The sequence below is a fragment of the Limulus polyphemus genome, unplaced genomic scaffold (assembly GCF_000517525.1).
Source record: "Limulus polyphemus unplaced genomic scaffold, Limulus_polyphemus-2.1.2 Scaffold7925, whole genome shotgun sequence".
Taxonomy (NCBI): domain Eukaryota; kingdom Metazoa; phylum Arthropoda; class Merostomata; order Xiphosura; family Limulidae; genus Limulus; species Limulus polyphemus.
This window is the reverse complement of record NW_013673535.1, coordinates 16724-34475: the sequence shown is the minus strand read 5'-3', so window position 1 is coordinate 34475 and position 17752 is coordinate 16724. Positions and strand designations below refer to the sequence as shown.

The following is a 17752-nucleotide window of genomic DNA, read 5'->3' as shown; positions in this document are numbered from 1 at the left end:
TTTTCCCATTTTCTAATTATATTTTCAAACTTTAGAACAGTTACAACTTAAATAATTACATTTATATATATATAGATCTACATTTGTCATCAGACATTAGTTTTAGGCCTAATACAAATGTCTCACTAGAAATGTAATTGTAAGTATATATATAGAAGTTTTAGCTGTGAATACAAGTTAAACACTACAATCCCTGAAGTTTTCTGAGTGAATAAACTGAACAATTTAAGATTCATAGTGTTTTGTTATATGTACAAATTATAAAGTTCTGGTGATTCGTAATTATTGGCTGTCATATGAATATCAAGTAATTAGCGAGCGAACGTACCTTTAGCCTAACGATTAGGTAGTTTTATTACATTAGATTTTTGTATTCAAGTAAGGCTTAAGTCATAGAACAGTTTCTTTTCAACACCGCTTACAGGCGATTTAGTGATTCTATATCTCTTATGATCCTAATTTAGTATACAAAATCTATATTGTCAAAAACGATTTTAGAGAATCTCTGTTTTCCATGGTTCCAAACATAAAAAACAAAATAAAAGGTGTCATTCTAAAGCATAATCCGACTTTTAATTAGTTTTTTTGAAAGAACATTAAAATATGTAAATTTTGGGACATATTTCGAACAATGCCTTAATCATAAGCTGTGATACGTTTTTATCTATTTGGTACTTTTCTGTCTACGGCGATTCAACAAGGAAAAGTAGATTAAACTATAATTTATGACATACTATCTTCTCATACACAGCCTAGCTAACTGTACAGACTACGTCATAATCCACAGCCTCGAAAGAAGGTTCTTTGTAGATCTTATCATGTTTTCTATATTCATGAAAAGCTCGCTGCCTGAAAGAATAACAAAAAAAAACAAGAAAAACTTGTAGAAGTTAGGCCTGTTTGATGCTGTCTTTGCCGTTACAGAAAACAAAGAGTTGATTGGCGCAGATAAAGCGAAGGTGATTTTCTTTCCTGACTCTACAAACAACGAGATAAGCGAAATTTTCTTATATTTTCCTAGCCCTAAAACTGTTTGAGTGTGAACAACATTTCTCGTTAGAACGAGATAGTGGTAAGATATATTTAGTGTAGATATGGTGCAATGTTTATCTTCCATCAGCTATCTCTATGGTCTAAAGATTTCAGAAGCACAAAACTTTATGGAAAATTAACATTTCCAGTAAAAATTGGGGTATTTTATTGTTTCAATTTAAACAGTTGACGTTGTTCTGTAAATCACGTTGAGTTAAAAATGTTTATTCTAGCTTTACAGATCCTGACGTAGATGGAACACTCGCGTTCGAGTCCAGACAGTAGTTTCTTACTGTTAAAATTTATTAAAAGCTCCACTGGTGTACTAATTTTGACACTACCACCAAATTGTTTCACTTTTTTCAATCTTTCTCCTAGTTAACTACTTTCAAGTTTAGAAAAAATATAACTCTAGCGTTTGTTATTACTATACTTAATTCATATTGTGAATTATTAAAGTAAACTTTCTAACAAACAGTATTGTAAGTGAAAAAAGTCAATAAATGAAAAAAGACTGTGACTGGGACTTGAACCCAGGACCTTTGGCTAACAAGGTGCTTGTTTAAGATAAACCAGTTCTCGAATTGAGGGGAAACGCTGTTCCCCTTTTTAAAAGAATGAAACCTCTTACTGCCTGATTGTGAACGCATGTATCTGTGGGTAGGTTTCAGGAGTTCATCTTGTTAACGTTTTATTACTCGAGCACTGGGACAAACCTAGTGTCCATTATACGTATCAACACGTGAGTCCATGTATATCACTTGTAAATAAAGCATTATTGAAAATAAGAATGAAGACAACTTTAAACACCTGCAGAGGTTGTCATAACAACGAGGGAAGATAAAGTTATCACGTTTTGTTGTTTTCCAGTGAGTGTGATGGTGCAGGTGAATTATCACTCGTTTCCTTCTTGGAATTCTTAGGTTGTTCTGGTGTCAGATTATGTGTTTGTTGTTCACAACTGAGAGATTATCCTGGTAACAGTGACAAATAATTATACATTTTACCAATAAGTAAAGCTGGAAATTTGATTTATTGTGGATATATATAACGTAAGTTGTAGAAGAACTGTCATTCAAATAGTGTTATTTTGTACTTTGGCTATAAGCGAACAATAATGGGTTACTTTGCTAGTGTTAGCTGTTTCCCAGAGTTTTAAGAACCTGCGCCGCGAAAAAATCAACCCTGAAATGGCCTCGCCATTTTTATTTTGTAACTGATTTCACAACTGACTATTTTTACGCTTTGTATTGTAGTTAATATACATCGAAGGTACAGTGCATGAGGGTGATGGATCACAGAGACGAAAAACATGACATGTTCCTTTCTTTCGTTGTTTGTGTTCATCATATTGTTTCGTCTCTGGTCGTTGGTTAATTTTCCATAGAAATTCTTTCCGAAAAACTTCAGCAATACAAGTCCTTTCTTAAATAAAACTAGTTTATTCTTTCTTAATACCACTTTGCAATACACTTAATTTCCACAGTCACTTTAACTTAAACACACGCTATAATTCACAATGAACGATTCACGCACTTTACTACCGCGCTTGACTCAATTGCCCGTCTCTATCTCTTCAATCTGCAATTATTCATATACATGCCGTCACTTCTCGCCTGTCTTATATATACGAAATAGGGGGCGTCTGGAGAACACTCGAGGCTTCACGAACGGACATGATCTTTTTATAGAATCTCATGACGTGTTACCAGCGTCACGTGACTTCCGCTATCGTAACAATATGCTCTACTAGTTACTACTGCTTCCATGATTCCTGGTATCCAATTGAAAATCTGAAAGTTGTGTTGAAATCAGCTCAACTAATGTAACTAAAATGTTTACTAATAATTACTATGTTGTGTTGAAATCAGCTCAACTAATGTAACTAAAATGTTTACTAATATTTACTATGTTGTGTTGAAATCAGCTCAACTAATGTAACTAAACTGTTTACTAATATTTACTATGTTGTGTTGAAATCAGCTCAACTAATGTAGCTAAACTGTTTACTAATATTTACTATGTTGTGTTGAAATCAGCTCAACTAATGTAACTAAACTGTTTACTAATATTTACTATGTTGTGTTGAAATCAGCTCAACTAATGTAACTAAACTGGTTACTAATATTTACTATGTTGTGTTGAAATCAGCTCAACTAATGTAGCTAAACTGTTTACTAATAATTACTATGTTGTGTTGAAATCAGCTCAACTAATGTAACTAAAATGTTTACTAATAATTACTATGTTGTGTTGAAGTCACCTCAACTAATGTAGCTAAACTGTTTACTAATATTTACTATGTTGTGTTGAAATCAGCTCAGCTAATGTAACTAAAATGTTTACTAATAATTACTATTGCACTTTATGCGCTTTTTCGATTATATGTTTCATAATTTGTTGTCGAACCATAGATTATTATGAATTTTCTTATGTTTCGTCGCTAATAATTCCACAACCCAATACAGAACGCTAATACGATCAACGAGCAGTCTCTACAACAATTCTATAAGTTCATTAAAATTACATCAAGACATAAGAGTCCACTGAAAGACGACGTCTACATGTCGCTCTGTGGATTCTACAGCCCAGATGCTTCCCTTATAACGATACATTATATTTGAAACTTCTGTATTAGTCTGACCCGTGAACTAACGAACCAGAAGACAAAGCGATGAGTTAAAACAGAAAATATTACTTAAACCCTAAAATTACTAGCTAGTTTTCATATCGGTGGCGTCATGTTGAGTAATTTTATGTTTTTTACCTGTTGTGATAATTAATGCAAAAACTGCCATAAAAATTGGGCACTCGACTCGAAATTTGCGGATCGTAGGTTCGAATCCTGTCGCCGAACACGATACTCTTTCAGCCATGGAAGTGTTATAATGTGACGGTCAATGTCACTTTTCGTAGCCCAAGAGTTGGCTGTGGGTGGTGTTAACTAGCTGTTTTCCGTCTAGTCCATTACTTCTAAATTAGGGAGGGCCCGGCATGGCAAGGTGGTTAGGGCACTCGACTCGCAATCTGCGGGTTCGAATCCCCGTTCCACCAAACATGCTCGCCCTTTCAGCCGTGGGGGCGTTATAATGTGGCGGTCAATCCCACTATTCGTTGGTAAAAGAGTAGCCCAAGAATTGGCGGTGGGTGGTGATGACTAGCTGCCTTCTCTCTAGTCTTACACTGCTAAATTAGGGACGGCTAGTGCAGATATCCCTCGTGTAGCTTTGCGCGAAATTCAAAAAACAAACAAACAATCTAAATTAGGGATGGCTAACGTAGATAGCCCTCGAGTAGCTTTTGTGCAAAAGAAAACCAAACAAAAATACTGGATAAAATAACTCATTTTTTTAAATGTAAAACACATAGGGCAACCCAAACATTAAATTGTGGAATTAACTGAAATATTGATGTTATGTTTGTGTGTGACTCTTATATTATTAGGGACCCTGTATTAACCAACAAACTCATAGACTCACAAATAACTTGGTGCATAAATAGTTTAAAAAATGTGTTTAAAAAGCTGATGGAGGGTCCACACCTAATCAGTAATTCTAGGGTTAAAGTCGAGTGTTTGATTAAATAGACGTTATTCAATTCTTTAAACTTGCAAATATGCTTTTAAAACTGAAAGCAAACAGAACTGTTTACATCATAAAGTACTTCAGAGAAAGGATAAAAGCTCCTTTCTCACGATTCCGAAGGTTTCTTCTTTTTTACTTTCAGGCACTTTAGAGATACACACGACTTACGCATTTTTTTAAAATTCTCACAATCTTATATATTAAAAAAAAAAAACCAAAGAAAAGAGGTTGATGATAGTTTGTACTGAATTAATCATTTACGTGTGTTGTATGATCTGGAAAATTATATTTGTTGACAGCAGTAGGTCCGGAGTTGGTAGTCGATGTTTGTTCTCAGTAAGCACATTTATATCTGTGTACAGAGGGCGTTGGTAATGGCTCGTTACGTCAGCACACAGAGTCTTCAGACATTCAGTCAGTCTCACTCTGTTTGGCGTGTCTACCTCCAACAGTGAAGTGGCAATGTCCTACAGCGCCACTATTAATTCTTGTCATCACAGATCAACGGACTTTCTTGTAAGATCTGCGAGTACAATAAAATAGGTAGTGAAAAACAGTTTAGGCGTAGCTGCAGATTTCTTCAACATAAAAAAACACTATTTTGGGTAATAGAAAAAAAAACAGCTTAAAAATCACCGCAAAAGAATGTTACTATTCGTTTTACAAGACTTATTGACCGACAGAGGGTGTTGTCGTTTATCTTCTTTTCTATCAGTTAAGCCTTTTTTTTTCTTCTCTTTCTATCGCTTGGCACTAAAACCGTTCTTTATCAGGAATACATTATAACATTTCTCACATTATCGTTATTACTATTTTTTGTGTGTGCTCGCTTTCAATTTTAAGATAAGAAAAAACAGAAAATTCGAAAATTGGAGAGCAACAGGGGTTTCTCACCAGGGGTGCTTTTTTATTAAAATAGTTATTGGAATTTCAAAGTTTCTACAAGAGGTAGCGCTCATTTTGTTTGTGTTTTCTAGAAAAACCAGTCTTTTTTTTGTAAGTAAAGAGAATGTTGATGACAGCATGTAATTTTTTTATTTTTTTTTTATAAGACAAATCGGTTGTCTATTAGTTTGTTCAGCAGTCAATAGAACCTCACGAGCACATATAAATAAAACGCTTTCGGCTTTGGAACCTGAAATCTTTTACATTTCTAGCGATTTTGGATGGATTTATTAGTTTACATGTTTCACGACCGCAGCAATATGTTTGCGGCCTTAAAATCCGGGGTTCGATTCCACTCGGTGAACACAGTGCAAATATCCTTTTCATTGCTTTTGAACTTAATAAAACAAAGAAACAAACAAACAACGTTTTAGGAATCGAGAAGTTGCTCGATCTAACCATATAATGAAGCTGGAATGCCACCAACACTGATAAAAGTTAAAGGTGGCTTAAAATAAAATTATAATTTTATTTTGTCCGATCTCTTACACAGTAGAACTCTAATTAAGAATCCTATTGGTCAAGCTTTTTTTTTTTTGGCGCTTTGTTTGTTGTAATTTTATTAATTAGAGATTTAAAAATATTTAGAATATTTGTGCTGTACATTTCAAGTTGCTGAGGACCTTAGAGGTTTGTGATTTTACGCAGACAAATATACATAGACCGTAATTTAACAACAAAATATGACGTGAAGTTGTGAGTTTATTTAATATGTAAACATAGCGCCCCCTATGCTTAAGTTCAAGAGCGTCTCTACTTATGTTTCTTGTTAATGATGAAGGAGTTTCGAAGTGAGTGCAAAGCTACGTAATGGGCTACCTGCGTTCCGTCCACCACGAGGAATCGAATACCGGATTATTCTTAAAGTTGTAAGTCTGTAAACTTACCATTAGAACTTACCCAACAGAAGATAATTTCGATGGAAAAATTAAGTTTATATCGAGAGAGGAATATGACGATCAAATGTGGTAGGTTTCTATTTAGCTACAATCCTGTACTTTTCCACAATATTCTCCACACCCAAAATGGTGGTCTTCTCGAATATTAAGTTTTCAGATATCGTTTTAACAACATTTTTTTACCGCACTTTTCGGAGGAACAACCGATAATCTAGGTCGAGCGAAATCCTTTTAATATCCTCGACCTTTAGAAGTTTATCACGGATGGTCAGTATGTTAACTTTGAACCCACTAATGGGCAGGTTAGCGTTTAGCCACGCCCACCATAAAATCCTAACAGCCAGAAAGGAAGTGAGGACGACAAACAGAACAAAGTGAGCTTATACGTTTTTAAAATAGATGTTTGTTCAGTAGGCACAGGTCGACGTCATTTATCATCATACGAAAAAAAAAAAAAAAAAAAAAAGACCGTAATGGATGGCGCACGAGCTTAAAAGGTTTAAGAAGAAAATTAAACATTTACTGAGTTAGTTTACTATGTCGAGACCGACGAAAGCCAATAATGTATTCCTTACAACTTGAAAGTTTTATCGTTGATACAAGCGGGAGATTATACTTCATCAAAGTCATTTGAAAAGCAAACTCGCTCTTCTTCTCATTCTTGGTTTGATGTGACTTAGATAAAGCCCGATACTTTGAATGCTGTTTCTTTACGACCTGATAGTTGAAAGGCTTGTTTGTCACGGTTGGGTATTTTTTGATATTCCCCGCCGTGTTCTGATAATTTTATATTTCATTGGCACGAGAAGTTATAACTGCCTGGCCTGACGTTTTTTTTAAATCTTTTTTTTGATATGAGTTGTTAAGTTTTACTTTTATAACCTAATGTACCAAATTTTACTTTCCTAACCTGACCTGGCGATTTTTACTTTTTTTTACCGTCCTGATACATTTTACTTTTCTTAACTGACCTGGTAATTTTTTACTTTTTTTATTTTTACCTGTCCTGATACATCTTACTTTTATGACGTTATCTGGCATGTTAATACGTTTTTGACCTGACACCTAGTACGTTTTACTTCTCTGACCCATACTGGTGCTGTTATATTTGTCTATAATGACCCGACCTAGTACTTTTTGCTTTTCTGAACTGACCTGGTATTTTTATATTCGTCTATCCTGATCTGTATTGACCTGACTCTTTTTTATTTCTTTGATCTGTATGGACAGTTTTGACCTGCTACTTTTACTTTTTTGCTCTAACCTTTTACTTTTATATTTTTTGCATACTGACTTGAAACTATTTATTTGCCTAATTTGACTTGAGGTACTTTTGTATCCTGATATAAAAGGATATATCATATATCTTTTTATATCCTAATTTGACCTTAGGTACTTTTCTACTCGTATATCCTGATTTGATATCCATACACTTACTTATCTTGACCTGCTTCATTTCTCTGAATTTAAGTGGTACTTCTACATTTCACTTACTTTAGCAGGTACTTTCAGTCCTCCCTGACCTTTAACGTGCCTTTATATTTAACAATGTTTCTTTGACTTCGTTTCGTGAGACGCAGTTTACCTTTTGTGGGGTATTGGGTTTGACTTGTACTTTTCCATTATTTTAGATAATTTGTTTTCTTGTAGTTTTATCTACATTAGCGTGTTTTTACTTCTTTGTGTTTTATGTTTAATTCTCAAGTACATCATATTTTATGTTTCCGTACGATCTTAATAATTTCTTTATAATTATGTTTGATATTTTTGGTTGATTCTGTTTTTCTCAACTAATCTACTTCTCTGAGATCAGAGAAATAGAATTTATTTAATATTCTGATACTTCCTGATTTCAAAAGTGATACGGTACCTACCTATAAAACAGTAATTCTAATACATATTTTATGATAACTCCTGCATCATAAACATTTAAAAAAGGTAACAATGTAAGCCTATTTATTTTAATCGATTTCTGTATCTTTTTTATTTCTTGTATTGACCCATTACCTTTTTATACGATTACTTCTATTAAATATGTAACTTATACTAAAAATAAAACCTTCAGTCAAACCTTTAAAAAAACAAAAAAAACTTGCACATTAATGTTTCCATCTATCTATCTTAGAATATGACAGATGGCAGCACCATAGCATTAATGTAAGTTAAAAAATTAAAAGGTTATTAATGTAAGGCTTAAGGATCTTTTATTCAGTATTTCATTCTCATGTTATGACAAGAAGAAGCTATTCTAATGAGAGAGCTCCCAGATGGCCCAGTGGAAAGTCTGAGGGTTTACAATGCTTAAAGTCCAGTTTCGGTATCTACTAATGCTTGGAGACGGCTTGAATGGGTAATGAAGAAAAAATCGTCTCCAAGCATTATTAGTCTCAAAGTGGGTTTCTCGTCATCGAATTTTGATAGCTACGTTGGCAGGGAACAGATAGTTTATTGTGTAGCGAATGAATGTTTCACTTGTACTACCATTGAAAGAATTGAAATTGAATTCATTGCACATGTTTTTAACTAAACTGAAGTAATTCCTAAAAAGTTTTAATTTTATACAATATATTCTATGATCATTCTTCTGCATAGATTTTATAAAATAACTAAGAATATTCAACGTTCAAAAATGGACAATAATATATTGTGTAAGTTAAAAGTAAAATATACAATTAAAGATTCTATATGTTTCGGTGGAAAGAAGTTCCACCATCTTCAGGAGACCAGAAGAAACACTGTAAGTTTCATTTTTTTTTTTACACCAGTAAGTGCACGTGTATAATTTACATATTATACACGTGCCATCTACAGAATAAATTTCCGAAAATTTACTTCTGCGGCACCTGGGCCTAGATCTCTATTCAAAATCATTTTATATTTAATAACTTCAAGAGATTATCTTATGTTTAATTCATTTTTTAGTTTAACTTCTTCAAGTATTTTAACCTTATCCCATTCACCACATGTTCCACCAAGGCTGAATCACTAGTTTTTAATTTTTCGACGGCGTTTTTTGTGTTCAATAATTCGAAACTTCAAATTTCTGCTTGTTTGCCCGATATAAATTAAGCCACAACTGCAAGCTATTTTATAAACTCTAGATTTATCCTTTAATTCAGTTTCGTCTTTAAGGCCGTTAATGAAATTAATTAGTTATAATTTAGGAGTAAAGCTAATTGACAAGTCGTGTTTTTCATGACCACCTTGCCTATTTTTGTTGAGATTGAAGGAACATATGGCAAACGTATTCTTTCTCTATTAACATTACTTATTATCTGTAGTCTGGTGTATTCTAAAATTTGTAATATATTATAGTGTTTTTTTTTTTATAAATCCTATCTATAAAAGACGGTTCGAAACCTCTATCGATTACTATATATTTTGAATAATTCACTTCGAGCATAAGATCCCCATTACACGAAGAGACTTTAATGGCCCTATGGACAAATGATGAAAAAGATGACATTTTTTTTTGTGACAATAGGTGACACAATCTCGCGTGCGGTGGCATGGCAACTGAGAACGACTTTCTGTATATCGAAGTAGAAAGAAACCAATTCTCTCTCTCTTTTTTTTACCGAAACATCCAAAAAAAATTAAAACAACTTTTTCTTCATTTTCTAAATTGAATTGATAGAATTAAAGATTAGGAGAAATTAAACACGTACAGCCCTTAAAAACCAGCTAATTCGAATAAAAATTATTTCGGAAATTTCACTGATAAAAATACTTCAACAAAAGATAAGAACATTACCGCGTGCATTCAAACCGATATTGTAGCTTGACGTGTCATACGTATGTAAATTTCTACAGCTTTGCACTTCGAATGTGTTTTCCAAAAATATAGGGAAGTTTTAGTTTTTAAGGGTCATTTTAGGACGAAGTTCATTTTGAATTCGTAAGTATGTTTCAATTTTTGCTAGAACGATGACGATTGTGAACTATTACTAGGTAAACAAGTTAGCAGTGGTTAGTGTGAAGGGCTGCGATTCTGGAGGTCCAAGGTTCCAGCCGTAATATACCACTTTTATTTTGAGTGCGTTAAAGCGGTGACAGTCAGCTCCGCTCTTCGTGTAAGAGTGGATTAGAAGCTGGTGAGTTCTCCTGACTGGTCAGCAACTCTAAATTAAGGATTACGACTGTATCTGGATCTTTGTGTGGGTGAAAAAACAAACAAAAACGTTTAACCCACTTGCCACACAAGGGGGCGTTCAAGTTGAAAATACCAAACAACTAAGTAACACTGTTGTTCTAAAAATCCCAAGAAAGCTGCAATATTTGTTGTAGATTAATTGTAGTGGTTGCAATACGAAGTAATGTGTTAAAATAGACTTAAATATAAACTTGGTCATAACGCAATCTCGCTCCACATCACACAGACACGAAGTTACGAATCTTCACAACATCGTTTAGAAAAGTAAAGGGTAAACATACAGAAATAAAAGCGATCATACGTGACTGGACAGATGGGATTTTAAAGGAACGAAAATATAATACAGCATTTCTCCCATGATGGAGGTTACTGGGTAACTTGCCAAACATGGCGGCCTTTAAACAATCGCATGAGAACGTTTTGGTGTTTCCGTCATATTATACTTTCCAGTACAAGAATCATCTATTTTTGTTTTCCTTTTCAGCTTGAGCTAACACAAAAGGATGTACTTGACGTATCTGGTAAAGAAAGAATCCTATAGGTGGCGTTCAGAAAAGAAGAGACCATATTTGAAGAAAGTATTATGTTTGCATCAGTGATTTGCTGGAGGAAGTAAGTGAGCTCTCATGGTGGGAGAGAATGAGCAGGTTTGTATGTATGATGTAATATATAAGCTTAGTAGGAACTCAACTAGCATTTTTACGTGTTTATATAATAATAAGTTCAGGAATAGATAGAACTGGATCTCGTGGAAAGTTATGCTTCAGAAAGAACTGGATCTCGAGGAAAGTCATGCTTCAGAATAGATGAAAATCCTCGTTTTATCACACGCTGCCCTTAGTATGGGCATATATGAAATAACTTTTTATATAGTTATCTGTAGCATATTATATTATTGGTCTTTATTAATGAAGAAACTGAATATTGAGTTCCTTATTCAACTTAAAGATTTACTTAGAATTGTTTTATTTAATGTCTGGACACATTAGGTTAAAGGGTTTTTGTCTAATAATTACACGTTAAGTTTAAGCGTTTTATCAAATAATTATACATGTTAAGTTAAAGGATTTTATCTAATAACTACAAATGTTAGGCTAGAGTGTTTGGTCAGGAGGATTTCTTCCGATGACTGAACCGTTTATATCCGAATGCCTGATTGTGTTAGGCTTAAGATCGATAACGGAAGACCGAAGTTATGAAATTAGAAGCACCTAATCATTTGTTCAGAGATCGAGATTTAACACGGTACAAGACACTTTTGTTTAAGTCAATCATTCGTATGTGTTACATATGGTTTACGTTATGATTTAACTACGAAAATAACACACATGTTCAGAGTGGTGTTACCACTAATATGAACACACGCCTGGCTAGAAACAGAAATATGCTGTCGAAACACTCGTCATATGCGCTTTGATTCTCCTCGTGTTATAATTAGGAATAAAATCTCGTATTGTTAAAAGCTGTAGATGTAATGTTGTAGTAAATTTTAGTATATCTGATGATATTATTATAACTTACTTATCGTATTTTAGGCATTACATCTCTTTAAATTGAGCAGGGCACAATATCAGATTTTGTTAGCTTTTACGTTTCCTTTAGAACTAGCAAAAAGCGACTTTTTGTTTTTCTACCGTGTTTGTATTTAATCCATAAAACATGACAGCGACATCTGGAAAGGTTTTACATTTGTATCAAGAATAATTGAATAGTAGCTTTTAAATATTGTTGTTTTTCTTCAGCCTACTAGTTTTCGTATTGTTTGAAATTTCACGCAAACCTCTTCCATTGGCTATCTGCACTAGCCGTTCCTAGTTTAGCAGTGGTAAACTAGAGGGAAGGCAACTAGTCAACATCACCCTCAGTCAACCCTTGGGATACTCTTTTATCAACTAATAGTGGGGTTGACCATCATATTATAACGCTTCCATATTCGGTGGAGGGGATTCGAATCCTAGACTCCTCTGTTGCAAGTTGAGGCCACCAGGCCATGCTTTCGTAATATTGTTGTTAAGCTTAGAATTTTTGAATCTCCGAACCTGAAATTTCGTTTATTTCAGAATTTTCGCGCGAAGCTATCTACGCTAGCCAGCCCTAATTTCGAACCAATAGCCTAAAGGGAAGGCTGCTATTCAACAACACCCGCAACCAACTCTTGGGCTACCATTTTGCTTCATGGAATAGTGGGATTTGACCGTCACTCTTATAGCACACCCACAGTGACAAATACAGAGAGAAAGATGTACCCTTGGATTCACAGTTCGGACAATCTAACCTCTAAACCACGTCCGGCCTTGAATATTGTATAAAAAGCCTGAGTTTTGAAAGCATTATTCATTTGTGAACACTCTTTCGATCGTTCTTGTCGAATGATAAATTTTTTGTTAATTTCAAAACCAAAAATTTTCTAACACTTTTTCGCAACTATGACCAAAAAATGGGGTTTTAGGCGAATATCTAAAATTTAGGACATATAATCATATATCCACAAAAACGGACAAAAATCTTTATGGTAGGTAAGACTAAAACAACTTGTAATTTCTTTTATTTTATTTAGTTTCAGGTGTTTTCGTTGGTTTTGTTTCAGATATTCACGCAAAGCCATAAAAGGACTATATACAGTAGCAGTTACAAATTTTGAACCGATAGACTGGAGCGGTGGTGCACAAACTGTGGGGGCGCGCTCCCCGAAGGGGCACAAGTATGACAACAGGAGCATACAGATCATATCTGAAAGTGCAAGTTTAAAATAAAGACGGTTTAAAACTACCGTACAAAAATTATTGCTATTAAGTATTATAGTAACAACAATTAACATGGGAACATGACATGCGCAGTATATACATAAATAGGTTATATGGGGTGCGCACAGCAAAACGCATGTTTATTATCGGGGAGGGGGCGCCATAAAAAAGGTTTGTTATGACTGGACTAGAGGGAAGGCAGCTACTCAACAACATTGTAAGCTTAGAAAGGTAAAAACTGTAGTAGTGACGTAACGTATAGTCTCTTACCAGAGATGTAATTGTTGTATATTAGGCCTAGTAGCGATCACCACATACCATTTCAGAGCTGTAATCCATGTTTAGTGATCATTAGGCCTAGCAATGATCACCACATATCATTTCAGAGCTGTAATTCATGTTTAGTGATCATTAGGCCTAGCAGTGATCACCACATACCATTTCAGAGCTGTAATGTATACTCTACATTGATATAAACTAAAAATAATAAAATAAACAAACAACTACTTTGTATACCACACACCAGTTTCCCCCCAATGGCTCAGCGGTAAGTACGAAGGCTTATAACGCCCAAAACCGGTTTTCTATACCGGTGGTAGGCACAGCACAGATAACCCATGGTGTAACTTTGCACTGAAGAACAAAGCAACACACGTCAATAAGTTAGTCATTTTACCTGAGGTTAATATATCACGTCATTCTACTGTAGTAGCTTATCCAATAATACCCACCGCCAACTCTTGGGCTTATCTAATCGAACAGTGGATTTGACTGTCATTCTTATAACGGACCCGCGGCATCCTAAAAAGCGGAGTATCATTTTGCGGCAAAGGGAAGCGAGCCATGGATCCTCGGATTCACAGTTAGGCATTTTAAACACTGGACCACTACAAGTCCGTTTCGGACTTACGAGATATCTATGTATTATTTTATATTTTCACTGTTTTTTTTAAGTCAGTCTATTTGCTTTCATCTTTTGAACTAACGTGACAAGAACAAAACAAGAAACAAAAATAACTGGGTTACGCAAAAAAAAGCACATTTAATATAAATTTTTACACGAATAAACCCGATAAATAAAAAGGGACTTGAACCCAAGACATTAGACTAACAGCCCAGTGCTTCCTCAGTGCGGAATCCAATAATACAAGCCACAATCTATTTTTGCTTATTAGTTTTTCGTATAAAAGTTTGCTAAAAAATTGCCCTTTCATTATTCCTTAGCGGAATCTGAAAAAAGGTTTAATCATGCAGTGTGAGTTAGAATTTATAAAAGATATGACTCATTAAAAATGGTAAATATTAAAACCTATTGATATTGTAAATATATTATATTTTCGTTATAAGTCCAAGTGATATTAATTAATTTTTGGAGTGCATTAAGGGGGAGAAGAGAAGCGTGCTTGTAATAGACAACCTGGTATGTATTATATAAAATAGTTAATGGGAAACGAACTTTACTTACAGAGAATTTATTTAATGTGTTTCTGTAGAAAGCGTCACCTGCGTAACAATGTTAGCACTTTGAAATAAGAGCAAAAATAACAAAACGAATAAAGTGAATCGGGACTTTAGAGAATTTTACAGAAACGACAGTAGAAATGATAGCAACTGGAAACTTTTGCTTTTTATGAGAAATGAAGGAAGTTCTTTTTCATAAGTAACTTCATTTTTTGTTATTTTCGTCTTGGTAAATTATTCTCGTCAACAGTACAACGTGACGTTATGAATTTCGGACACCTTAACATTTGGTCGGTATTCACGCGCCCGCAGTCCTAAATCGAGAACGAGGCTTTTGTGCAAACAAAAAACAATGGCGTCGTTTCACAGTTGTTTGTATTCCGATGTGCATTAATAATGCACGATACAACAAATCTCTCGTTCAGCAGCTTTTCTACAGATGCTAACAGAAGGAAACAGCAGCTTTCCAAAATCCGACGTGATGAAAGACCTCTGTTTTTGGTAAGTAATACAAAACTAAACTACAAATTTACGTAGGCCTAACCTGATAATATTACTAGCAATAGGGCCTGGGCCTATAATAAGACTCTTTAAAAATTTAAACATATGTAGGAAATTATAGTGCTAAATAGGCCTTGGTATTCAATAGTCCTAGCTAATCTATATAATATCTGCATTTAAAGATCTACTATTATTGTAAATAAAGCTCAATTTGGCCCATTAGCACAGTAGTCTAGGCCTATTAGGCTGAAATATAATTGTATTTGAGATACAAAATAATCTGATAAATTTCAGTTCTTGCTAACATAGGATTGTTTCATTGTAGCCCATGTTCAAATGACAGGCTTTCATTCTCAGTATAGAAGACATTTAGTTTGTTCTGAATTTTGCTCAAAGCTACACAAGGGCTATCTGCGCTAGCCATCTCTAATTTAGCAGAGAGAAAATAACTGGTCATCACTACCCACCGCCAACTCTTAGGATACTCTTTTACTAACGAATAATGGGATTGGCCGTTACATTATAACGACCCCACGACTGAAAGGGTGAGTATGTTTTAGTGGTACGGGATTTTTTTTTTTGAGAATAAAACAAGAATAAAAATAAACCCCAACCACAAAAAATCGAAAACCTGGAATCAGTAAAAAAGGGAAAGTATCTGAAATATCTTGTAATGATTCAGCAAATTTCTTATAAAACATGAAAACTAGCAAAAAATTTTAACCCGCGTACTAACTACAAAATTAATTTCAAATGAATAAAATCTATATTTTTATAAATATTTTTAGGCTTAGAATTTACAAGTAGTTGCACAATTCGGTAGCTGTAAGTACCTAAAATTAAAGAGGGTTCCAAGCTCTAGAGTCTAATATCTTAAAAAGGTTGATATAATTTATTAACTGTGTATCTCAAAAATTTTCTTGTATCCATTAAGTATATTTTTGATATTTTCCAATTTAACATTAGTCCAGATTTAAAATACGTGCATACACACACACACTCATTTACTACGTCAGCTGACAATCGGGCAGACCTTTAATTAAAATTTGCCTACTGACGTGTAAACTCGTATTCTGAGTTTTTTACACCGACCGTGAACCTAGTTTTTATATTTTACATCATTAGACAGCGTACTACCGATAACTCACCTAATTAACTGGGAAGTAATGTAGTTTTGTAAGTTAAGTACATCAAAAACCAGTTCTGCCTGTGCTTAAATCATCAACACAATTTAATGACTGTAGGCTTACTTCAACAACAAACTGTCCTGTGGCTAGACAAACTTCATCAACAAGCAGTCACGTGACAGGTAGTCAAGCAGCCTGTGGATAGACTAACTTTATCAACAAGCAGTCCTGTAGCTAGGCTCTCTTCATCAACAAGCAGTCACGTGACAGGTAGTAAACAAGCAGTCCTGTGGATAGACTAACTTCATCAACAAGCAGTTCTGTAGCTATGCTCTCGTCATCAACAAGCAGTCACGTGACAGGTTGTAAACAAGCAGTCCCGTGTCTGGATTTATTTACATCGATCTGTTATGTATCATCACAAAATCAGGCATCTTAGCTGTTTCTGTTGTACACAGAGTAAGTCACCTGGTAACCAGCTGTTCGTAGATTTGTTACAAAAATAGATTTTCACTGATTATAAATCCACCCAAGAAGAATTATGATGAATTAAGAAAACATAAATTCCATTAATATTTAAAATATATTTTTTTTTTTCTCAAGAAAAATTGAAGTTTATGTAGTATAAACATTTTTTGGAACTCTTTCTTTCTAATTTACTCTTGGAATAAAATAAAAGAGTTATCTTATATTTGTATATCGTTATTAGAATTCTCGCGCATAGCTACACAAGTGCTTTCTGCGCATAGCCATCCTTAGTATATTTACTAATAGACTTGAGAGATGACAGGTATAATCAACATCAGCCACTGCTAATATACTTGAAAGGTGACAGTTATAGTCAACATCAGCAACCGCTGTTAGACTTGAGAGATGACAGGTATAGTCAACATTAGCCACTGCTAATAGACTTGCGAGATGACAGGTATAGTCAACATCAGCAACCGCTGTTTGTCACCTTTCAAGTATATTAGCAGTGGCTGATGTTGATTATACCTGTCATCTCTCAAGTCTAACAGCGGTTGCTGATGTTGACTGTAACTGTCATCTTTCAAGTCTATTACCAGTGGCTGATGTTGACTATACCTGTCATCTCTCAAGTCTGTTAGTGGTGGCTGATGTTGACTATACCTGTCATCTCTCAAGTCTATTAGAGGTGGCTGATGTTGACTATACCTGTCATCTCTCAAGTCTGTTATAGTCAACATCAGCAACCGCTGTTAGACTTGAGAGATGACAGGTATAATCAACATCAGCCACTGCTAATAGACTTGAAAGATGACAGGTATAGTCAACATCAGCCACC

General features: G+C 34.4%; 1 long non-coding RNA gene across 1 annotated transcript; it reads left to right on the top strand.

The window, feature by feature from the left end:
• The first annotated feature begins 6386 nt into the window (after window positions 1-6386).
• LOC111089932 lies at window positions 6387-16974 on the top strand. The gene is made up of 4 exons (XR_002614072.1): window positions 6387-6529; window positions 11098-11225; window positions 15069-15319; window positions 16564-16974. It is a non-coding gene; the product is annotated as an uncharacterized LOC111089932 (long non-coding RNA).
• The last annotated feature ends 778 nt before the right edge of the window (window positions 16975-17752 follow it).